Genomic DNA, 24,333 nt, shown 5'->3' on the forward strand with positions numbered 1-24,333 from the left:
CAGACCCCATGAGCCTGTACATGATATTAAGAGGTGTTGTTTTTTTGTCCCAACATGCACCACTTTAATCTCCTTGACAATGAGCTGTATCTGTTCATTCACTCCCTTTGAAGAAGTCCTTTTGGAGCTCCTTGCAATCTCTCTCTGTCTGAACAACCCTGGAAAATTTGCTGCCATCAGCAAACTTTGCCCCCTCCCTGCTCCCTCCTAAGTCTAGATCATTTATGAAGAAGTTGAAAAGCCACAGGTCCCAATACTGATCTTGAGGGGACTCCGCTTCTGCTCCTCTCCGTTCAGAGAACTGTCTGTTTACTCTCTTGGTGTTTCAGAAGGAGGGCTGCCTTCCTGGTGGTGGGATGGCGAAGAGCAGAAAGAAGGAGAAAAGGGAGCAGAATGGAAGGGGAGGTGTTGGAAGCTGAGGAGGAAACAGGGTTTGGTGGGCGGGAAGAGTCTGGGGCAGAGAGCAGTTCAGGCTCAGAGGGAGGAGAGGAGGGGGCCAGGATAACCAGGGGAGGCTGGCTGCTGAAGCATCCAGGGAGACCCCCCCTCCTGCTGCGACCAGCACATGCCTTTGCGTCTGGCGGTTAGAACTCTTAGAATGTGGGGATCCCATTTTTCAACCAAAGCCAAAACCCGCCAGCCTTTTCCCAGGTCTTTCCTGACCTGACAGTCGTTCGTCTTCTCTACGAAGGACTCTACAAAGTCCTTCTCCCTCCCTTTGCTTACCATGGGGTCCCACCAACCTTTTCTGCCTCTTACACTCTAGGGAAAAGAGTCCCTTTCCATTGGACGCCTGGCAGCCCAGTGCCAAATCCAGCTGCTCCAGAGAGAACGGAAAGGAACTGGAAACGCCCTTGCGCTCTGACGCGCACCAGTCACTTCCTTCTGGATCTTGGTGCTGCCGGTGCAGCTGCATTTACGAGAAGAAGAGAAATTGGAAACCGAGCCCAAGTCCCTTGCTATCCAAACTGGCCACTTGGACCAGCCTTGGGGCGTCTTCCTTGGGAAAAAGGAGAAGTTTCAGATCTCAGGTTCCGCAACAGGGAATGAGAGCTTTGCTTGGCGTTCTCCCCTTGCAGTTAATTGCCTCTCTAATTGCAGAACCCCAAGTCTCCCGTTCTCCCCTCCCCCTCCTATCTACCTCTTGCCAGGAAGGCTGGGAGTGAAGACCGTAAGCAAAAGATACAGCAAAGGATGAGAATCTGGGTTGCTGGGTGTTTCAGAGAATCCCGCCCACAATCTTCTCCATTCCTAGACTCACGTCCGCATGCGCTGCTCCTGGCCATCCCAGGGTCTTTTGCTAGATTAATTCATGGCCGGCCTGGGGCTGAAAATAAACCACCTAAAAACTAAATTACTGACAAAAAGCCTCACAATGGAAGGGGGGGGGGAGAACTTCAAGAAAAAATACGCCTGGAAATTAAAAATAAGGTTAAATACCTAGGGATCTGGATTTCAAATAAAAGCTTAAATGTATATGAGGATAATTCTAGTAAAGTATGGAAATAAATTTAAAAAATATGGAAACCTGGACCAAACTCCATCTCTCACTCTGGGGAAGAGTCTCGGTTGTGAAAATGAATATCCTTCCCAAAATGATGTTCTTATTCCAAACAAGGCCCATTTTAGGAGAAATGAATTGTTCTAAGGAGTGGAAAAGGGAAATATCTAGATTTATATGGAGTGCAAAGAAACCAAGAATTAAACACCAGTTATTAACAGATCAAAAGGAGAGAGGAGGTTTTGCATTGCCAGATTTGGAATTCTACCATGCGGCGGCAGGATTGGTTTGGATAAAAGACTGGATTGCACTACATAATTTATATAATTATGTAAAAAATGTAAATAAGGGTGAAAGAAGTTAGAACAATATTATGTTAAACTTAAACAAATGGAAATAAAGGGGACAATCGGAGACATAATAGTTGAAATGTACAATATAGAATAAGATTTGAAAGAGGGCATGGTACTGCTGAATACCATCCTGTAAAAGGGAACACAGAAAAGGGAGATGTGAGGGAGTCTGGAAAAAGGGTTATGAAAATAATTTGTTAGAAATTGGATTTTTATGTCTTTCTATGTCTTTTTTTCTTTTACTTTTTTCATTGTTTGCTGTATTTTTCTGTCTGTATTCGATTAGGATAATGTTTTTCTTTTTTCTGATTGTGATGTGTGTTTTATTGTTTAAAACTTTAATAAATATCTTTTTTTAAAAAAATAAAAGACTGGATTACACTAAAAGATATGGACCTATTAGACTTGGAAGGCCACGAGAATCGGTCTGGATAGCAGTCTTCTTTAATATATGAAAAAGTGAAGGTCCACAGGGGATTTTTGAGCCATGTGATAAGAAAATCGTGATATAAAATCTGGAATAAATATAAATACCCTTGTGGACATCACCAAGAGAAGCCATATACTCATGTTAGAATAGTTACAACTAGCAAAACCTACGGGAAGAGTTAGAGGAGAATTGAACCAGAAAATATTTGGAGAATGGAGGATATTTAAGGATTATATAAGATCATATTGTACCAACCACACCATATTAGCAGAACTTGAGTGATACCTGTAAACACAACAAATACTGTTTGTGGAGTAGACGGGAACAATATTAAAGAATATATAACTGTGCAAAAAAACAACAACGACAGTATAAACAGTACAATGAGAATGATTGGAAGACTCGTTTTGTCAGAAGTCTTTTTTATTTAATTAGGAAGATTAAGTTTTTTAATGCACATAAATCTGCTTCTTCTTTCTTTTTCTGTATTTTCTTCTTTCCTTTTTTCTTAATTGTTTTTTCTTTATTTTTCTTTTTTGCAGTATGAGATTCCAAATTCTTTTTATATATGTTTGTAATTTAAATCAATAAAGATTATTTTAAAAAATAAATCAATTTGAGGCTTGCCTGATCAAGCGTTGCTTCCTCCGGTTAGCCCTGCTGGAACTCCACTTCTTTCCAGACCCTGGGGTCACTAGAGGACTGGTGGCTCCTCCTGGTAAATGGCCTGGTGCGCACTGGATCACCAGTCCTTCCTTGCCCCCTGAATCGGGCAACCGAAGGTCCCATCTGGGGTGCCATCTGTTGTAAACAAAAGCTGCCCTTCTTCCCTTATGGGGGACACAAGAGCCCTTTATATAGTCCCTTGTAGGTTCTCCATCGTTTGGAGGAAATAACAGAGGCAACCAGAGATTATTGAGAAGCAAAGCAGCTAGTAAGCCTGATCTTGATTGATCTGTTGCAACAGGGTGCTCCCCTGAGGAGAACCCCAAACCAAGGTGTGCCAGCCCTTATATAGACATTTTAAATGCCCTGCCCTGGAGCTCAAGACCACCCCTCCATACATCACACATACATCACAGAAGGGGTGTAACCCAAGACCACCCCCCACAAACACCATACCTAAATCACAGAAAAGGTGGTCCACAACAGAAATTTGAATGTTGTCGTTTTTCCTGTCTGCCAGGTTATCTGATATTGCCATATCTGATCCCTTTCCTGGTAGTCTGGCCATTCCTTTGAGATGGTGATTTCCCAATTCCTGAGACAATGGGAAGGTTCCCTCACCCGCTCCCTCCTTGCAGAGAAAACATTTGGTCAGTTTGGGAATCAAAATGATTTCAGGTCGGTCTTCCTGTGCTGCTCCAGACATGTGGTCGACATATCTATGTATGTGCTTGATTGGTACATTTATGAACATTTATTATATATATAAAAGACCTCAATTTTTTTATTACAGGATTCATCCAGTCCAGCCTTTCGCATGATGAATTCTGCATATACGTTAAATAAGCAGGGAGACAATATACAGCCTTGCCGTACTCCTTTCCCAATTTTGAACCAATCAGTTGTTCCATATCCAGTTCTAACTGTAGCTTCTTGTCCCACATAGAGATTTCTCAGGAGACAGATGAGGTGATCAGGCACTCCCATTTCTTTAAGAACTTGCCACAGTTTGCTGTGGTCGACACAGTCAAAGGCTTTGGCATAGTCAATGAAGCAGAAGTAGATGTCTTTCTGGAACTCTCTGGCTTTCTACATAATCCAGCGCATGTTTGCAATTTGGTCTCTGCTTCCTCTGTCCCTTCGAAATCCAGCTTGCACTTCTGGGAGTTCTCGGTCCACATACTACTGATACGGAAGGGGGGGCATGTCTTCCTCCTACCCTTCCAACGGTCACCAGAGGGTCTGAGGCGATGACCTCGAGGGCGCCCAGCCCCACGTGGACCCCTCAGCCCCCACACCATTACACAAGCACCACACTCTACCCCAAGCCCCATATATAAAGTGCCTTTTCCCTTTCCTATTACGGGCGAAATAAGCCCAAATCCTTATGCCTTTCCCTGCTCTATCTTTACTGTGAGTTGACCGTACGAAGCTGTATCCCCATTCTTTCAATGGGGTTCTACCCAATCAGAACCATGCATTCGCCTTGCAGAGCTAGCGCAGCGAGCTCCTGCACGCCTCATTTAACCTCTTGACAAGCTACTGACGGCTCGCCACTGGGAGAACAATGGAACCGAAACTTGTGAACTCATAAAAGTGTCAACTCTTGCTACAATGTATCTATTTTGTTTCCGATTTCAAACATGGACTAAAAACGGCTAAAATCTTTAGAAAATCGTATAAAATCAACCACAACTCCGATTTCTTTGCTCTTGGTGCCGATCGATTCAGTCTCTTCAGGACTCCATAACACCTCCCCGGCCTCCATGATCCCTCAAGCGAGGTGTCACGTACTCAGGTCAAATCGCTCTGCCAAGCCTTTCCTCCGGGCAATGCCACGTGGCAGACCATGCATACATGGACCATTGTTTTCTCATCACCGGTGCTCAGGAAGTGCTTATCTGTGCATATCTCCAGCTCTGCATATTCCCCCCTCCCTCCTCCATATGTTAATCCTGTGTAACCCAACCTCTCTTTAATGTATTCATGATGTAATCCGTGTAACCCAACCTCTCTTTAATATATTCATGATGTATTTCGCACTGTATTCTGGGACATAGAGGGAAGTTTCAAAAGTTCATGTCACCCCTTTCCCACTGTTCAATCTTGCCTTGAACCTGTTGTGCAATAAACTTGGATCTCCTGCCGTTGGCTCCTGTCTCCGGCTGAGCTCATTTTCCTCCGCAGGGACACGCGGACTTAGTCCGACAAGCTGGGTGGCAGAGCAGCCTCGCACCCAGATTTTACCGTAACACTGCTTAAGCCTGCCTTGTAGCATGGCTCTCGCTGCCTGTAACTGAGGACTCAAAAAAAACAAAAACAAAAAAAAACAAACCCTGGTAAAAACTGGCAAAAGAGGAACCCGGAGGGGAGCAAAGAGCCAATATTTTGCTATTTTTTGTTATTCCTAGCCCTTCTGGTGACGGGGGAAGATAGTGCAACCTTTGAAGTTCTGTTTAATGGAAGATATTATTGCGTCAATGTCCGGACTCCATTACAGCTGGGTCTCCATCTTTTAACAGAGGAAGGAGGAAGCAGGTACGCCTGTGCGTTGCTGCTTTGTTTTTCTTTTTTCTTTTTGGGGAATTGACCTTATTATATTTTAAGTAATGCTAGCCAACTGGAAGAATTCCATCTTAGGCTAATATAGCCACCGTCTTCAGGGGATTAAAAGAAAAGAAGGACAGTTCTCTCTCTCTTCTTTTTCTTTTGTTTGTTTCCCTTTCCCCCTCGTCCCCCCCTCTCGTCGGATGGTGGCCCTCTAGCGGACGGAGGTGGATTTACAAACTGGTTTTCCCCTTCTTTCTTTTGGGTATTGTTAGACTCATTGGACAGACCGGGGTTTTTGGATTGGGATTCATGAAACTATTCGGAAACCTGTGGTCGGCCTGAATACTTTGAGGATTTAGCCCAATTGTGGGCAAGAAGAAAAAGAGTGTGACTAAACAAAAATACTTAACATTCAGATGACCTTATGAGGAAATAGCCCAACTGGGGGCAGGAAGATTTAAGAACTGTCTATTTAAGTGCCTTTGGAGGGTCTACAGTCCAAACTTATTCCTCCACGGATGCTTTAGATGGTTTTTTCTTTTTTGTTTCTTCTTCTTCTTTTTCTCATCTTTGGACTAACTTTTGAGTGGATTAGCCCAGCTGAGGGCAATAAGACGAAGGCATTAAAACCCCACTCAGATTTATGTAAGACTATTTCGGATAACTAATCACTAATTTATTAGTGCTATGCACATGGAACATTTACAGATCTAAAGGGACTAAGGGATTTGAATTTACTCTGAATTCTGTAGACCCTTGATAGGCCCTGAGTGGGGATTGGAAGCTTTAGTATCGGAACAGGTTTCTTCTTCAATTTGTCGGATAGGGGTAATAAGATATACTTGTACAAAATGTCTCATGTACCAAAGAAAGGCGGGAATGGGGGAACTCCGTCAGAGAGAAAGGGGTCCAAGCAAGAATCAGACTTTAGAACCGAAATACTAAAGATGTTTGCAGAGATTAGGCAGAGTGAGAAGAATCTGGAATCCAAAATAGAACAGGTAGACTTAAAGATTGGGAAAATGGATAGGAAGATAGATGAAACAGTAAATGAACTTAAAGGGCAAATAAGAGAGGTATCGAAAAGAACTCACGCTTTAGAGGAAGGAATGAAAAGGATGAAATTGTAAATGAAGGATTTGAAGCGGGAAGAGGATAAAAGTAGGGTAGGACTCTTGGAAACTAATAAAGCCCAAGAAGAAATGTGGGATGCAATCTCTATGAATGAACTTTGACAACGGGAAGTTAATTTAAGGTTGAGGGGGATTCCAGAGAGTCAAGGCGAGAATATTAGACAAAAATTAATAAAAGAATTGGCACAATGGATGGAGCTCTAGGTAGAGGAGGTGGAAAGTACGATTCAAAATATTTTTAGGATAAAAGTGAGGACAACCAAGGCAAAGAAATCCCCAGGGGACTGCCTTATAACAACTAAAGATAGAGACATGAGAAATTTGGTACTCCAAAAAAATAGAGAAAAAAGACTATCTATTGATGGTAGTTATATAATTATTTTTAAAGATATACCAATCAGATTGTTGAAACGGAGAGACCCTTATAAGCAACAGGTGAAAATTCTTAAGAAAAACAATATAGAATTCAAATGGGAGTTTCCGGAAGGGATCTCCTTTACTTATAAAAACAAAAGGCATAGATTGACCTGTTCAGAAGAAATAGGCAAATTTCAGAGGAAATACAAAGAGTTATTGATTGAGGAAGAAGAATAAGTTAAAGGAGCAACAGGAGGAGTGGAGGTAAAAGGAATGAAGGAAGCAGGTGAAAGGAGGAAAATTGGAGAAGAGCTGGAGGAAGAGGAGGAGGAGGAGGACGAGGAGGAGGGAGAGGAAGGAGAGGAAAGATTATAATAAAATTAATTGGAGTAAGAATTATTATAAAAGATCAGAAATACGATGGTGTTAAAATTATGGAGTTGGAATATTAATGGTTTGAACGACAAAAAAAACGGAACAAAGTGGAACAATTTCTTAAGAAAAAAAAACTTGCAAGAAACACACGTGTCTAAAAGGCATAGGAAAATTTTGATAAATAAAAGACTCGGAAATGAATTTATATCCTCAGATAAAGAAAAGAAAAGAGGAGTGATTTTGTATGTTAAAAGTAAAATAGAAGCCCAACAAATTTTTAAGGATGAAGAGGGGAGAATTATTGGGGTTCAAATCGATTGGCAAGGTGAAAAAATAATAATTGTCGGGATTTATGCACCTAATGGAAACAAAACTGTTTTTTACAAAAATTTGGAAGAAATACTGTTGGAATATATGGATCAAAAGATAATTTTGATGGGAGATATGAACGGGGTAATTTCAACAGAAATGGATAGACTGAGGGACAGTGGAACAAAAGAAGGTAAATTACCCAAAACATTTTTTGAATTGGTTAGAAACTGTAACTTAACAGATATTTGGAGGTTACGACATCCACTGGAAAAACAATTCACATTCTACTCAGAACCAAATCAGTCGATGTCTAGAATCGACCAAATTTGGATCTCAGGTGAGCTAATTCCAAGAATTTCTCAAGTGGAAATTGAAACAAGAGTAATCTCAGATCATAGCCCGATTAGATTAGAAATGAAAGGCTATGAGGAAAGAACATTCAGATGGAGAATGAATGATTATTTATTTGATGACCAAAAATTTGTACAAGAGGCACAGGAGAAACTGAAAGAATATTTCGGTGATAACTGTAACAAAGGAACGAGAATGAGTATAGTGTGGGATGCAGGAAAGGCGGTGATGAGAGGGTTTTGTATACAACAAAACTCAATCAAAAAGAAGAATAGAGAATGAGTATAGTGTGGGATGCAGGAAAGGCGGTGATGAGAGGGTTTTGTATACAACAAAACTCAATCAAAAAGAAGAATAGAGAGAAAGGGAAGAGAGGGTTTTGTATACAACAAAACTCAATCAAAAAGAAGAATAGAAAGGGAAGAGAGAGATTTTAAAACAGATTATGGAGAACGAACAAAAGCTAATCAAAAAACCAAATAATATGAAAATTAAACAAAGTATCAAGGCCTTGCAAATTCAATTTGCAATGCTAATTAATAAGGAATGGAATATCAAAAAAATAAGACAAAAAAACTTTGAATTCGCGAATAAATCAGGAAAATGGCTTGCCTGGCAGATCAAAAAAAGAAAAGAACAAAGTACAATTAAAAAAATCAAGATAAAAGAAGAAGAGATAATCAGTCCTAAAGGAATTAGGAAAGGATTTTTGGATTTTTATAGTCAATTGTTTAAGAATAAAGAGAAGAACAACATGAGGAAAATAGAGAGATGCCTAAAAGAGAAAGAGGTGCAAAAGATCTCGACAGAAGCAAGGGAAAGGCTGAACACCCCAATAGATAGTGAGGAAATTAAGATGGCTATAACAGAGTTGAAAAATGGGAAAGCCCCAGGACCAGATGGGTTTACAGCAAGGTATTACAAGGAGCTGAGGCTAACTCTGCCGACACCACTAAAAGAAGTACTGAATAACATTCTTAAAGAGAGAGAGATTCCAGAAACCTGGAAGGATGCATTTATAACCTTTATCCCAAAAGAGGATGCGGACCCAACACAAGTAAAGAATTATAGACCGATCTCTTTGTTAAATACGGATTATAAAATCTTTGCAGGAATAATGACAAAAAGATTTAAAAAGGTACTACAGGGAATCATTCATGAAGACCAAGCAGGTTTCCTTCCTGGCAGACAGATGAGGGATAATGTGAGAAACATAGTAAATATATTGGAATATCTGACAGCCAGGAATGAGAGACGAGCAATGATAATGTTTGTAGATGCCGAAAAGGCATTCGACAATATATCATGGGACTTCATGTTGAAAAATATGGAATATTTGGAGATGGGGAACGATTTTTTCAATGGAATACGGGCTATATATAACGAACAGAGAGCCAAATTGATAGTAAATAATGTGATAACAGGGACGCGGGTGGCGCTGTGGGTAAAACCTCAGCGCCTAGGACTTGCCGATCGCATGGTCGGCGGTTTGAATCCCTGTGGCGGGGTGCGTTCCCGCCGTTTGGTCCCAGCGCCTGCCAACCTAGCAGTTTGAAAGCACCCCCGGGTGCAAGTAGATAAATAGGGACCGCTTACTAGCGGGAAGGTAAACGGCGTTCCGTGTGCTGCGCTGGCTCGCCAGATGCAGCTTGTCATGCTGGCCACGTGACCCGGAAGTGTCTGCGGACAGCGCTGGCTCCCGGCCTATAGAGTGAGATGAGTGCACAACCCTAGAGTCTGTCAAGACTGGCCCGTACGGGCAGGGGTACCTTTACCTTTACCTTAATGTGATAACAGAAGAAATTAAGATATCAAAAGGTACCAGACAGGGCTGCCCGCTCTCACCCTTATTGTTTATAATGGTTTTAGAAACTCTTCTGAACTCAATTAGGAAAAACGAAAAAATAAAGGGGGTAACAGTAGGCCAAAATGAATATAGAATTAAAGCCTTTGCTGACGATTTAGTCATAATGGTGGAAGACCCGATGAATAATGCAATGGAAGTACTAGAGGAAATGGAAAAATTTGGGGAGGTGGCAGGTTTTATATTAAATAGGAAAAAAACTAAAATTCTAACAAAAAATATGGACCAAACAATGATGGAGATGTTACAGCAGCAAACGGGAATTGAAACTGTCAAGAAGGTTAAATATTTGGGAATATGGATAACACCGAAAAATATTGACTTGTTTCAAAACAATTATGTCCCGGTATGGAAGGGAATTAAGAAAGATCTGGAAGGGTGGGGAAGGTTAAAACTATCCTTTTGGGGTAGAATAGCAATGATAAAGATGAACGTGCTACCCAAGATACTATTTTTATTTCAGACGATCCCTATATTAAGAGGAGTAAAAATCTTTAAGGAATGGCAAAGAATTATTTCAAGATATATCTGGCAGGGCAAAAAACCAAGAATTAAATATAAACTGTTAACGGATGCAAAAGAAAGAGGAGGATTTGCCCTGCCAGACTTGAAGTTGTATTATGAGGCATCATGCCTTTGTTGGATAAGGGAATGGATCAAACTCAAAAATACAAAATTATTGGATTTAGAGGGATTCGATAATAGATTCGGGTGGCACGTCTATCTAGGACAAGAGAAGAAAAAGGGATATAAATCGTTTGAAAATCATATATTCCGGAAATCCTTAATTGAAGTTTGGGACAGATATAAAAATATATTAGAAAGGGGGGTACCACATTGGTTATCCCCACTAGAGGTAATGGGAGTCAAAAAAATTAACATGAGAAGTAATTGGATTACTTATGGAGATCTGGTGATAAAAGAAGGAGAGAAATGGAGAATAAAACCATATGAGCAAGTAAAAGAACATGTATTTGATTGGCTGCACTATCTTCAGATAAGTGAGATGTTTAAAAAGGAGGTGAAAGAAAAAGGGTATAATGAAAAAGATTCGAGGTTTCAATCAGAAATTGTCAATAATGACTGCAAATTAATATCTAAAATGTACAAAATCTTATTGGAATGGCATACGATGGATGAAGAAGTGAAAGAGGTAATGATCCATTGGGCTAGAGATTTAGGGTATAGTATAGAGCTGGAAGAATGGCAAAAAATATGGAATGAAAATCTGAAGTTCACCGCATGTATAACGTTGAAAGAAAATGCCATGAAAATGGTATACAGATGGTATATGACACCGGCAAAGCTGGAAAAAATGTATAAAATCTGTAACAAATGCTGGAGATGCAGAGAGAAAGAGGGAACGTTCATGCACATGTGGTGGGAATGTAAGAAAGTGAAGGGATTCTGGAAAGCAATATATAATGAGTTAAAAAAAATGCTGAAGTACAGTTTTGTAAAGAAGCCAGAGACCTTCTTGTTAGGGATAACCAGAAAGGAAATAAAAAGAAGGGACTTTAAACTCTTCCAGTACGCAATTACAGCAGCAAGAACACTGATAGCCCAAAGGTGGAAACAAGAACAAGTACCGACCCTGGACGAATGGAGAAGCAAACTAACAGACTATGCGGAACTGGACAAACTAACTGGAAAAATCAGACTTCAAAGAGATCATAAGTTTTTGGAGGACTGGGGAAAATTTAGAGAGTATTTGAAAACTGTATGTGAGGAGAATATAACGCTAGTGGGTTTTAAAGAAGCTTTGGGAAATTTAAGGAAGATTGCAAGATGGTAAATGAGGATAAATTTTTTTATTTATAAGCGATACTTGAAATAAGGAATGTGTAGATAAGAGAATAACTTTGGATGATTTTCAGGGGAGTTGAGGGAAGTTCAACAAAATAGAATATGTGATGTGTAAAATTAAATGACTAGAGTTTTTTTATGGAAAAATTCAATAAAAAAATAATAATAAAAGAAAATCAGCCGTACATCGGATCTGCACCGTTCAACTTTTATTTTACACCATGAGGGAGGGACTATCAAAGGGGGGAGACTTGACACAAGGCAGCCAACATGTCCGCAGTGAGCCCTACCCAGTTGGCATGCCAACCTTGATGGTCCTGGACAGAAGATCATTCCACTCACAAAGGACCTGCATATGGAAGTGGATTCAGTATGGACTGAAATACAGGACAGTGACCAGCCCTTCCCTCTGGGGACAGGAAACAGTGAACTCCCCTTTGTCCTCAGGAATGTAATCATGGGGAGGGGGAAAGGAGGAACCGGACAGGTGAGAAGACCCTCAGGTTACCACCACAACTCCTCCTCCTTCAGAGAAGTCACACTTCTCTGAGGTCTCTCAGCCCCACTCACCTCACAGAGTGTTTGTTGTGGGGGAAGAAGGGAAAGGAGAATGTTAGCCGCTTTGAGACTCCTTCGGGTAGTGATAAAGCGGGATACCAAATCCAAACTCTTCTTCTTCTTCTCCCTGAACCCCTCCTCTGTGTGATGTGTCAATTATGTAGTCATGATGGAGTCTTGGGGGTGTAGCTTGGGGGATTAGCAGCTAATAAAAGTTGGGGTCTTCTTTTATTGGGGTCTTCCATCTTGTTCCACCTGGGCGCAGGTGGGAATCCTGAGGCGACAGTCTTCAATCAAGACCTACTGGCTGCTCTTTTGCTCTCCTCTTCCTGGCTGGTCTTGTTTCTTGTCCAAGGGATCCCTCAGATTTTGGAATCCGCTTCTGGCTCCAATTGTATCGGCTGCTTTTCTGAGCCTCTTGGCTGTTGTGCCTGGACGGGGCCTGTGTCCACGGTCCTTGTCCTGGCCTGAGTCAGAGGCTGGGGTGGGGAGCCGGGATTTGGGGGGAGTCGTTTAGCTGCCCCCCTCCATTCCTGGTTTGAACAGCACCAATACCTAAAGCACGGAGGGATCTAAGCTCGTGGGGTGGGGGAGGGTGTTGCACTTTTGGGGGGGACCCCTCTTTGCAGCTGGATCTCCGGGATCAGCCCCTCCCCCGCTCTCCTGATCCACTAAAGGAAAAGGAGAGGGGGGAAAGCTTCCTCTCCCCCCTCAATTCTTTCCCTCCCCTCCTCCTCTCACCCCACCCCCACAATCCCAAATCCCTCCCCCAATACATTGCTCCTCCTCCTCGCCATCCGACCTCTGTTCCGGGAATAAGGGGGGTGAGCCCCCCTCCCAAACTACGTGCTTCTCCCGGAAGTGGAGCTTCCACTCCGGATTGCTGCTCCGCCCCGTGGCTCTGGGGGGGGGGCGCTTTCGGAAAGGGGAGGGAGGAGGCAGGGGACCCCCCTCCCGTGGATGCTGCAGGAAAGGAAAGGAGAATCGGGAGCGAGGAGAAAAAGGTAAAGGGTTCGGGGGGGGAGAGGGGAGAAAAGGACCCAGAGACCCCTCCAGCTCCCCCAAGCGCCTTCCGTGGGGCCTGGATCCCTGCACGCCTGCAGCGAAGGGGGCTTTCCTTGGCAGGGGAGGACGTGGGGCGCCCACCCACGGGGTCCCAGGAGGACTCCCCGGACCCGTGTCCCCCTCGCAGGCATCCCTGGGGCGCGGAGAAGCGGGCCAGGAAAGGGTTAATGGGTGCGGGAGACGCCTGGATAGAGACCCCCCTGTCCCTCCCCATCTCATCTTGGGGGGCCCCTCCGGATGGAGAGATGGGGCGCGCATGGCGAGGGGTGAGCCGCGCTAAGGGGGCCTCTGGGTGCAGGGGAGACTCCGGGAGAGAGGGAGGGGGCCAAGGGTGGGGGGAGGAGGGAGGGGAGCATCCCTGGGGAAGGAAGCGCAGCATTGGCGGGGGGGGAGGAGACCAGTCTTTGGGGAGACGTCTCTATCGAGGGGCTGCCTTGGCTTCTCCCTCCCGCCCAGGAATCGGCCACCCCTTCAAGGCGACCAGAGAGGGGTCCCTGGAAAGTGGGGGGGGGGGTCCAGTTCCCCCACTCCTTCCTTCCTGCAATCTCCATCCTCCTTCCACCCCATAATCCCCTGCCCTGTCCAGACACAGCCATTCTGCCCAGTCCAACCACTGGTCCCCTGGAGAGGAGAGGAAATCCCAAGAGGAAGAGGGGAGGGGGGAGGCCTTCTCAGAAGCGGCTCTTGGTTTACGCAATCCCACCCAGGAAGCAGCCAGAAACCTTTTCCTCTCTCTCAGGCTTCCATCTTTAAGTCTCTTTTCCACTGAGGATGAGGATAATGTACACCTGTCATCAGAAACAGGGGTGCAGAGTCCATGGAATGGCTCTCAGGGCTGATAGAGAAGTTGCACCTCGAAAGCATTTCTGTTCCTCTTATTCTTTGTAGGCAGTGTCAGAGTGACTGACAAGCTGAGATACAATCCTTCAGCATCTGATGACAGCCATTGGACAAATCTTCCCAGTCAAAGGAGCCATTTTCATGATAGACAGTGCCTGTGGCTGGAGGCTCTACACACCGGGTGTGCCTGTGCAGGCCAAAGACTGCCAGTATTAGCACAGGCAAAGTGTGTGACCTCCCCAAATTTATAGACTATATGTGAATGAGAGTTTGAGGGTGGGATTATCGTTTACGGCAACCCTGTGATTTTCTCCACCCATAACATTTCATGAGCTGATATTGCAGTACAAATTCCAAAATAACAAGAAAAAATCACAATGCAATAAGAATGATGGTAGTATTTATATCCTGTCCATCTGGTTTGGTTTCCCCAGCCACTCTGTTCAGCTTCCAGTACAGTGGTACCTCAGATTATGTACTCAATTTGTTCCGGAGGTCCGTACTTAACCTGAAACTGTTCTTAACCTGAAGCACCGCTTTAGCTAATGGGGCCTCCTGCTGCTGCCGCAGCACCGGAGCCCGATTTCTATTCTCATCCTGATGCACTGTTTCTGGTTTAGCGGAGTCTGTAACCTGAAGTGTATGTAATCTGAGGTACCACTGTACACATAAAAGACAGTAAAACATCAAACATTAAAAACCTCCTGACACAGGGCTGCCTTCTGCTGTCTTCTAAATGTCAGATAGTTGTTCATTTCCTTGACCTCTGAAGGGAGGGCATTCCACAGGGCGGGCGCCACCACCAAGAAGGCATTCTGCCTGGTTCCCTGTACTCCCACTTCTTGCAGGGAGGGAACCGCCAGAAGGCCCTCGGAGCTGGACCTCAGTGTTCAGAGTGAAGGATGGGGGTGGAGACGCTCCTTCGGGTCTATAGCGCCAAGGCTGTTTAGGGCTTTAGGTCGCAGATCTTGCTCCTCCATAATGATCTCCAAGTCCGACATATAGTTAGCAGAGTAGAAAAAAACACTCAGAGGCTGCAAAAAATCCATTCAGCAGAGAAATTAAGTAATGAATCCAAAAAATCGCAAAAACGTAACTTACAGTAAAACCCTAACTTAGTATATCAAAACAGCACTCAAGTAAGAAAGACACAAGCAGAGTAGAGAATAGCAGAATAGGAAGTGGGACCAGGCGCCTTTCAATACTGTGATTTATAAACAATTCAATGTCAGAGTAACCTTGGGACTGGATAACAAGCCTGGCTCACCCCAGTTTAAACCAGCTTCTTCTGGTTCCCAAAACAAGGAAGGTTCAGCATAACCTCATTACAACTTATTCCACCACCTGCTCTCAGCAGAAAGGAAACTCCCTTATCAGCTAAAATATTCCAGTTAGAGAAAACTCCAGCTTTGACTCACACAGAGTAAAACCAACAGAACCTTCTTGAACCAATAGACTAGGAATGATCTCTATACATTAGATCAACAATTTTCTTTTCCTGAAAAATGCAGCCATGACACTTACAGGTCAACACCAACAGCTTGAATTGCGCTGGGAAATGCACTGGGAGCCAGGGAAGATCCTTTAGGACCAGTGATATGTGGTCTAGGCAGCTGCTCCCAGTTACTAGTCCGGCTGTCACATTCTGAATTAGTTGCTGTTTCTGTTTCACCTTCAAAGGTAGCTCCATGTAGAGTGCATTGCAGTAGACCAAGCAGGAGGTAACCAGAGCATTGACCACTCTAGTGAGACAGTCTGCAGGCTGGTAGGGTCTGCCTGCCACCTGTCCCCCAGGGACAGTGCTTCTGTCTTGTCAGGATTCAACCTCAATCTGTTAGCCGCCATTTATCCGCAAACCACCAAGGCCACCAACACAGGCCATTCACTATCTTCACTGGTTCCAATTTAAAATATAGGAAGAGCTGGGTATCACCCACATGCCTCTGAACACCCAGCCAAAAACCCCTGATGATCTCTCCCAGCGGCTTCATATAGATATTAAAAAGCATGGGGAGAGGACAGAGCCCCGAGGCACCCCACAAGTGAGAGCCCAGGGGTCTGAACACTCATCCCCCAACACCACTTTCTGGACATGGCCCAGGAGGAAGGAGGAGAACCACTGCATAGCAGGGTCCCCAGCACCTCTGGAGGGTAAAGAAGGATACAATGGTCAAAGGTCTCCAAAGCCGCTAAGAGATCCAGCAGAACCAGGAAAGAGCATTCCCCTCAGACTCTAGCCCATAGAAATTACACTCTGGATTTCTGTAGGTTTTCCTCTATAGCATTTTATTCTCCTGAAGATGACTCAAGAGGAAGCGAAGGAGTGCACCAAAGTATTACGACTAGAGTTTTCCTTCTTGAGGAGCTCCCTTCCCAGGTTGACGAGCCCCATCTGCCTTCACTTTCCTCTGCAAAATGGGCAGAATCTGCCTTCTTGACTGTGGGATTCACTGTTGTTCTCATCCTCTCCATCCACCAGGGCTGCCTTCACCTCAACAGAATTCCCTAATACACCAAGGATTTGAGACCCATCAGCTATCCTCACCTGGTTTAGCCAGCCAGTTGAAGCCGTTCCTGGGATTGTGGCCCCTATTCCATCCTGACAGCTTCTGGAAGAAACAGGTGAGAGCTGAGTGCAAGCTGGGGACCAATGGTGGATAAATTACCCCATAAGGTGCATGACATTTCCCCCGCCAAAGGTACTACCGCTTCCCTAACACCCCATGACATCGTATGATTATGATCTTTAAGACAGAACAGGAATAAATTCATGTCCCCAGAAATAACACAACTTCAGGCCATTAGTGAATCAATACTACATTTCCAAGGTACTACATATTCCACTAAGTACAGTTTATCATTTTCCCTAGAATATCCTGCTTTTCAGTGTCATTTTAGGATAGTCCTGTGTCAAAAGACGGGCACGAGATCAGACAGCACATCGTTCTTTAAAAAATCAAGCTGCTTTATGAACATTGGTTGAGGATTAGGAAAGGTTGCTGGTGCATTACTATCATTTGACATGGCAATTTCATTTCCTGAAAGTTGGGAACATGGGTAGGAGGTGAGGGAATGTAGGAGACGTTGAAATAGGAGAAGGTGCTAATGGAGCTTGATGTGTTCTCTTTCCCTTTGTTCACTTCCTTGAAATCAAAACAGGATTCCCTTTCTTCCCACTCTGAAGAAGGAGATGGAGAAGACAGTCAAAACTCTAGAGGATTGGGTACCTGTCCCACCCATTAGGAATAGAAATTAAAATGTGTGAAATGCGGACAATGCATCATTGAATGAGCACACATAGTTCACATCAACGACCTCCAACAGGGGAGAAAACATTTAATGGTATGGAGTGTGGGAAACGTTTCACTGATATTGGAAAACTTAGAACACATCAACAGACTCACACAGGGGAGAAACCATTTAAATGCCTGGAGTGTGAGAAGAGTTTTAGTATTAGTGGAAGCCTTAGAAGACATCAACGGACTCATACAGGGGAGAAACCATATAAATGTATAGAGTGCGGAAAGAGCTTTAGTGATAATGGAAGCCTTAGAAGACATCAACGGACTCACACAGGGGAGAAACCATATAAATGTATAGAGTGTGGAAAGAGCTTCAGTCATAATGGACCCCTTAAATTACACCAGCGGATTCACACAGGGGAGAAACCATTTAAATGCCTGGAGTGCGGAAAGAGCTTTAGTGATAATGGAAACCTTAGAAGTCATCAACGGACTCACACAGGGGAGAAACCATATAAATGTATAGAGTGCGGAAAGAGCTACAGTCATAATGGACACCTTAGAACACATCAACGGACTCATACAGGGGAGAAACCATTTAAATGTATAGAGTGCGGAAAGGGCTTTAGTGATAATGGAAGCCTTAGAAGTCATCAACGGACTCACACAGGGGAGAAACCATATAAATGTATAGAGTGCGGAAAGAGCTTTAGTGATAATGGACACCTTAGAAGTCATCAACGGACTCACACAGGGGAGAAACCATATAAATGTATAGAGTGCGGAAAGAGCTTCAGTCGGAATGGAATCCTTAAATTACACCTGCGGATTCACACAGGGGAGAAACCATATAAATGTATGGAGTGCGGAAAGAGCTTTAGTGATAATGGAAACCTTAGAAGTCATCAACGGACTCACACAGGGGAGAAACCATATAAATGTATGGAGTGCGGAAAGAGCTTCAGTCAGAATGGAGACCTTAGAAGTCATCAACGGACTCACACAGGGGAGAAACCATATAAATGTATAGAGTGCGGAAAGAGCTTCAGTCGGAATGGAATCCTTAAATTACACCAGCGGATTCACACAGGGGAGAAACCATATAAATGTATGGAGTGCGGAAAGAGCTCAGTCGGAGTGGTCCCCTTAGAAAACATCGGCAGACACACAGTGGAGAAACTGTTTAAATGTATGGCGTGTGGTAGGAGATGCAGTCAGAGTGGAACCCTTGATTTATGTCAAGAAACTCACACAAAACACAAACCTTATAAATATCAGGAAAGTAGATAGAGGTTCAGTCCTAGTGGAAGTTCTAAATCAACAGACTCATGGACAGGAAGAACTTTAGGAGTTGAAACTCTACAAACCATCAACAAACTCAAAGAGGAGAAGCAGTTTAAATGAAAAGAGTACAAAAAGTGCTTTATTTACAATGGAGTGTTTAAGGAATATCCAGGGACTCTCACATGGAAGAACCCATTTTGATGTCTGGAGTGCGGGACGTCTTCCTCTCGGAGTCCACTCTTTTCTTCACAGAAATGAACTCAGCAGGAAATCAGTCATTAACACATGTTGTGTATGCGAAGTTCTGGAATTTATGTGTAAAACTGTATAGTAATGAAATATTGAAGGCAGTGTCAAACAATGTGATTATAATCTAAGATGTAAAGTACCTTTTGATAGAGAAGGGGTGAGGGTTTATCTGGATTTCTGGTGGTCAGTGAGGATTAGGGCCGGGCGATATATTTTTCCATATTGGTTTCTAGACCACATCATGATAACCTTTCAAAAACAATTGATATGGCAACACCCCACAGATCACAGTGTCTGGGATGCTCATTTGCCTGGAAGCAGCCGGCAGAAAGCTTTGCTTCGTGAAGCCCCAGCAGATGCCGAGTTGCTGACTTCCCTCCAAAACCACATGAAGGGAAACACACCTCCATTGCCCTGTGTCCTTCCAGCCTCTTTCCTCCCTTGCTCCCTTCTGCCGGTTTGTGTGTCTGACTTAGATATCCTGTGTGCTGTATTTCTTTACGGCTGAAACTGGATTTGCTCTCAGAAGCAAAGTTTTGTGCATCACTGGGGGCCCAGGGAGAACTGTATGCTTTGAAAACTCAGTAAACTATTACTGAAGAAGTCCTGCTGCCTCTGTGTGTGTTTTTGACCTCAGTGTGGGAATTGCTCTACACATGGCCCCTACCCTGCCGATACTTGGCTCATGCCCTGGAGTTGCTGTACTCAAGCATGCAAGATGGGTGCATCTGTGTGTGACTTGCTTTTGCACCAAACTCTCTCACCACCACCACCACATGATCTCCGAATACTGCTTCTTCACTAGAACTTCTCCCTGCCTCCTACATGTTCTGAAGAAAACTTAAAATGCTGTAATTTAATGGGAGATTTCCCCCAAGCCTTATTGCAAGAGGGGGAAGGAGGGGCTGCAGGTACCACGGAAGTCTCCTGACGGGCCCATCTTCCCTCATGAACCCCATGGGGCAACCCCAGAGCTCCTGCTTATTCTGGGGTTTGGGGAAGATAGTATTGTTTATGTTTTGTTGATGATCTTCTGATGTTTTGGAAGAATCAGGCTTTGTACCAAAGCACCCTAGCTCAGCTGAAAGAGCACTTTGACATGAAGGATCTTGGTGAGGTATCCAACTATCTTTCTCTGCAGGTGGAGAGGGACCAAGCAGGTAATTTTCTGCTACAGCAAACACAGAATATTGCTGATGTATTAACCAGGTTGAATTTGGTTGATGCAAACCCAGCAGACACACCGATGGTGACAGGTTACCAGGTAGATAGTACTGCTGAAGCGTTTTCTGACACTACGCTGTACAGATGCATTCTAGGCAAGTTGAATTTTATGGCTAGATGCTCAAGACCTGACATAGCTGTAAGCACTAACCTGCCTAGCAGACATGCCAACAATCCTACTGTTCAGGATTGGAAAGCTCTGAAGCACATAGCCCGCTATTTGAAAGGGACTATGCACTACAGGCTGAGGTTCACCAGTCAGAAGACTGGAGGTCTTGAAATCTTTGCAGATGCTAGTCTTGGAAGTGACACCACGGATGGTACAAGCACTTCTGGAGTATGCTACAAGTATAACCACTGTCTGTTTGACTGGCTGTGCAAGAAGCAGACGACAGGAAGCCTAAGTTCCTGTGAAGCAGAACTCAATGCTCTGTCATTTTCACTCATGGATTGTGAATGGTTGATGCAACTGTTTAAGGACATCAGAGTTTCTGTGAAATGTCCTATACAAGTGTATCAAGACAATAGATCCTGTTTGGCTTTGCTGAACTCAGAGAGTTGCAAGCAAAGAACCAAGTACTTGCAGATTAAGTTACATCATGCAAGAGAGTGTATTCAGAAAGGACTCATTCAGGGAGAAATGTAAAGTATTGCACTTGGGCAAAAAAAATGAGAGGCAGAAATACAAGATGGGTGACACCTGGCTTGAGAGCAGTACATGTGAAAAGGATCTAGGAGTCTTGGTTGACCACAAACAGTTGGTTGAGCCAACAGTGTGACGTGGCAGCTAAAAAAGCCAATGCAATTCTGGGCTGCATCAATAGGAGTATAGCATCTAGATCAAGGGAAGTAATAGTGCCATTGTATTCTGTTTTTTTTAATAAATTTTTTATTAACGTTTCAAAAGTTTTTATCACAGCAAAGACAAAACAAAAACAATAACATAAACAAAAAAACAATATAAAAAGAAAAAAACCCATATAATTTCAACCCTTAATTTCTTATAACTTACTTTCCCGACTTCCTCATACCTCCCCTTTCTGTATCCCAATTTCTGACTAAATTTTTCAGCAAATCCTTCCCTTACTTTTAACTTGATTTTAATGTTACTTATTTTCTTTAACTTGACCGTTACCGCTAATAACCACATATTTTCTAATCCAACGTCATTTTAACATTCATTAATTTTACAATAGGGACGCAGGTGGCGCTGTGGGTTAAAGCCTCAGCACCTAGGACTTGCTGATCGAAAGGTCGGCGGTTTGAATCCCTGCGGCGGGGTGCGCTCCTGTCGTTCGGTCCCAGCGCCTGCCAACCTAGCAGTTCGAAAGCACCTTCGGGTGCAAGTAGATAAATAGGGACCGCTTACTAGCGGGAAGGTAAACGGCGTTCTGTGTGCTGCGCTGGCTCGCCAGAGCAGCGATGTCACGCTGGCCACGTGACCCGGAAGTGTCTGCGGACAGCACTGGCTCCCGGCCTCTAGAGTGAGATGAGCGCACAACCCTAGAGTCTGGCAAGACTGGCCCATACGGGCAGGGGTACCTTTACCTTTACCTTAATTTTACAATATTTCTTTAAATAGTCCTTAAATTTTTTCCAATCTTCTTCCGCTGTTTCTCTTCCCTGGTTTCGGATTCTGCTCGTCATCTCTGCCAGACCCATATAGTCTATCACCTTCATCTGCCATTCTTCCAAGGTGGGTAGATCTTGTGTCTTCCAATACTTTGCGATGAGTATTCTTGCTGCTGTTGTAGCATACATAAAAAATGTTCTGTCCTTCTTTAACACCTCTTGGCCGACAATACCCAAGAGAAAGGCCTCTGGTTTCTTCAGGAACGTATATTTAAATACTTTTTTCAATTTATTATAGATCATTTCCCAGAACGCCTTAATCTTTGGGCACGTCCACCAAAGGTGAAAGAATGTGCCTTCATTTTCTTTACATTTCCAACATTTATTATCAGGCAAATGATAAATTTTTGCAAGCTTGACTGGGGTCATGTACCACCTATAAATCATTTTCATAATATTTTCTCTTAAGGCATTACATGCCGTAAATTTCATCCCAGTGGTCCACAACTTTTCCCAGTCAGCAAACATAATGTTATGACCAATATCCTGTGCCCACTTAATCATTGCAGATTTAACCATTTCATCTTGTATATTCCATTTCAACAGCAAGTTATACATTCTTGACAGGTTCTTAGTACTGGATTCTAACAGTTCAGTCTCCAATTTTGATTTTTCCACCTGGAAGCCAATTTTCCTGTCCATCTTAAAAACCTCCATTATTTGATAGTAATGAAGCCAATCTCTCACTTTTCCTTTTAATTTCTCAAAACTTTGCAATTTCAATCTGTCCCCTTCTTGTTCCAAAATTTCCCAATATCTCGGCCATTTAGCCTCCATATTAAGTTTTTTAACAGCTTTTGCCTCCATTGGTGACAACCACCTTGGAGTTTTACTTTCCGACAAGTCTTTGTATCTAATCCAGACATTATATAGTGCTTTCCTGACAATATGGTTTTTAAAACCCTTATGAGCTTTGGCCTTGTCGTACCACAGATATGCATGCCACCCAAAAATATTGTTAAAACCTTCTAAGTCCAAAATGTCAGTGTTCTCAAGAAGTAGCCAGTCTTTCAACCAGCAGAAAGCTGCTGATTCATAGTAAAGTTTAAGGTCTGGCAGGGCAAATCCGCCCCTTTCCTTTGTATCAGTTAATATCTTAAATTTTATTCTGGGCTTCTTGCCCTGCCAGACAAATTTAGAAATATCTTTCTGCCACTTCTTGAAACAATCCATCTTGTCCAATATTTGCAATGTTTGAAACAAAAACAACATTCTAGGCAATACATTCATCTTTATAACCGCAATTCGACCCAACAAGGAAAGCATCATATTTGACCAAATTTCTAGATCTTTTTTCACTTCTGTCCAAGATTTCTCATAGTTGTCTTTAAATAAGTTCAAATTTTTGCTGTCATATTTATCCCCAAATATTTCACTTTCTTAACCACAGTTAACCCTGTCTCATTCTGAAACCTTTCTTTTTCAAATGATGTTAAATTTTTCTCCAATACCTTCATTTTAGACTTATTCAATTTAAATCCTGCTACTTGACCAAACTCTTGAATTAGTTCCAAAACCCTTTTTGTACTAGATTCAGGCTCTTGTAAAGTAAGTACCAAATCATCTACAAATGCTCTCAGTTTGTACTGTTTGGCTCCGACCTGCACTCCTTTAACCAACTGGTCCCTTCTAATCATGTTCAGCAAAACCTCCAGGACTGATATAAAAAGTAGTGGAGAGATTGGGCATCCCTGACGTGTCCCTTTTTCTATCTTAAATTCTTTCGTAACCACATTATTTACAATAAGTTTTGCTTCTTGTTCAGAGTATATCGCACCTATACCGTTTTCAAACCCTTGGCCTACCCCCATCCCCCGGAGATTCTTCATCATAAAACTCCAAGAAATATTGTCAAAGGCTTTCTCAGCATCCACAAATATCAAAATTGCTTTAGTGTTTATGTTCACTTCCAGCTTTTCCAAAATATCAACTATATTCCTTACATTATCTGATAAATGTCTTCTCGGGAGAAAGCCTGCTTGGTCTCTGTGAATCTCCTCCATCAAAACTATTTTCAGCCTTTTTGCTAAAATGTCAGCAAAAATTTTGTAATCCACATTTAATAACGAAATAGGGCGGTAGTTTTTAAGTTGAGTCTTTTCCGTCTCTGTCTTTGGTATAAGTGTGATGTAGGCCTCTTTCTGCGTAGTGCCATTGTATTCTGCTCTGGTCAGACCTCACCTGGAGTACTGTGTCCAGTTCTGGGCACCACAGTTCAAGAAGGACACTGACAAACTGGAACGTGTCCAGAGGAGGGCAACCAAAATGGTCAAAGGCCTGGAAACGATGCCTTATGAGGAACGGCTAAGGGAGCTGGGCATGTTTCGCCTGGAGAAGAGGAGGTTAAGGGGTGATATGATAGCCATGTTCAAATATATAAAAGGATGTCACATAGAGGAGGGAGAAAGGTTGTTTTCTGCTGCTCCAGAGAAGGGGACACGGAGCAATGGATCCAAACTGCAGGAAAGAAGATTCCACCTAAACATTAGGAAGAACTTCCTGACAGTAAGAGCTGTTCGACAGTGGAATTTGCTGCCAAGG

The 24,333-nt window shown here is 43.2% G+C and overlaps 3 protein-coding genes across 6 annotated transcripts in view; all 3 read left to right on the top strand.

The window, feature by feature from the left end:
* Positions 1-2,895, top strand: part of LOC308486312 (uncharacterized protein) — a 52,761-nt gene extending 49,866 nt beyond the window's left edge. Inside the window, exon 2 of the mRNA XM_081023049.1 lies at positions 1,562-2,895. The gene's annotated coding sequence lies outside the window, so the exon portion shown is untranslated. The remainder of the gene's footprint in view (positions 1-1,561) is intronic.
* The window catches only part of LOC308486250 (uncharacterized protein), a 214,247-nt gene that overhangs the window by 176,747 nt on the left and 13,167 nt on the right, over positions 1-24,333 (top strand). For 2 of the 4 annotated variants that reach the window (XM_081022845.1, XM_081022849.1), the window contains exon 1: positions 13,036-13,260. The exons of 1 other annotated variant lie outside the window; for it this stretch is intronic. The gene's annotated coding sequence lies outside the window, so the exon portion shown is untranslated. Of the gene's footprint in view, positions 1-13,035; positions 13,261-14,209; positions 14,383-16,640; positions 16,784-24,333 lie in introns of those variants that run through there. One more of the 4 variants, XM_081022843.1, reaches the window with a different exon arrangement.
* Positions 1-24,333, top strand: part of LOC308457785 (uncharacterized protein) — a gene marked incomplete at its 3' end in the record, with an annotated part of 75,263 nt that overhangs the window by 14,459 nt on the left and 36,471 nt on the right. The window lies entirely within an intron of this gene.

The sequence above is a fragment of the Podarcis pityusensis genome (genome assembly GCF_964106645.2).
Source record: "Podarcis pityusensis genome assembly, chromosome: 10".
NCBI lineage: Eukaryota > Metazoa > Chordata > Lepidosauria > Squamata > Lacertidae > Podarcis > Podarcis pityusensis.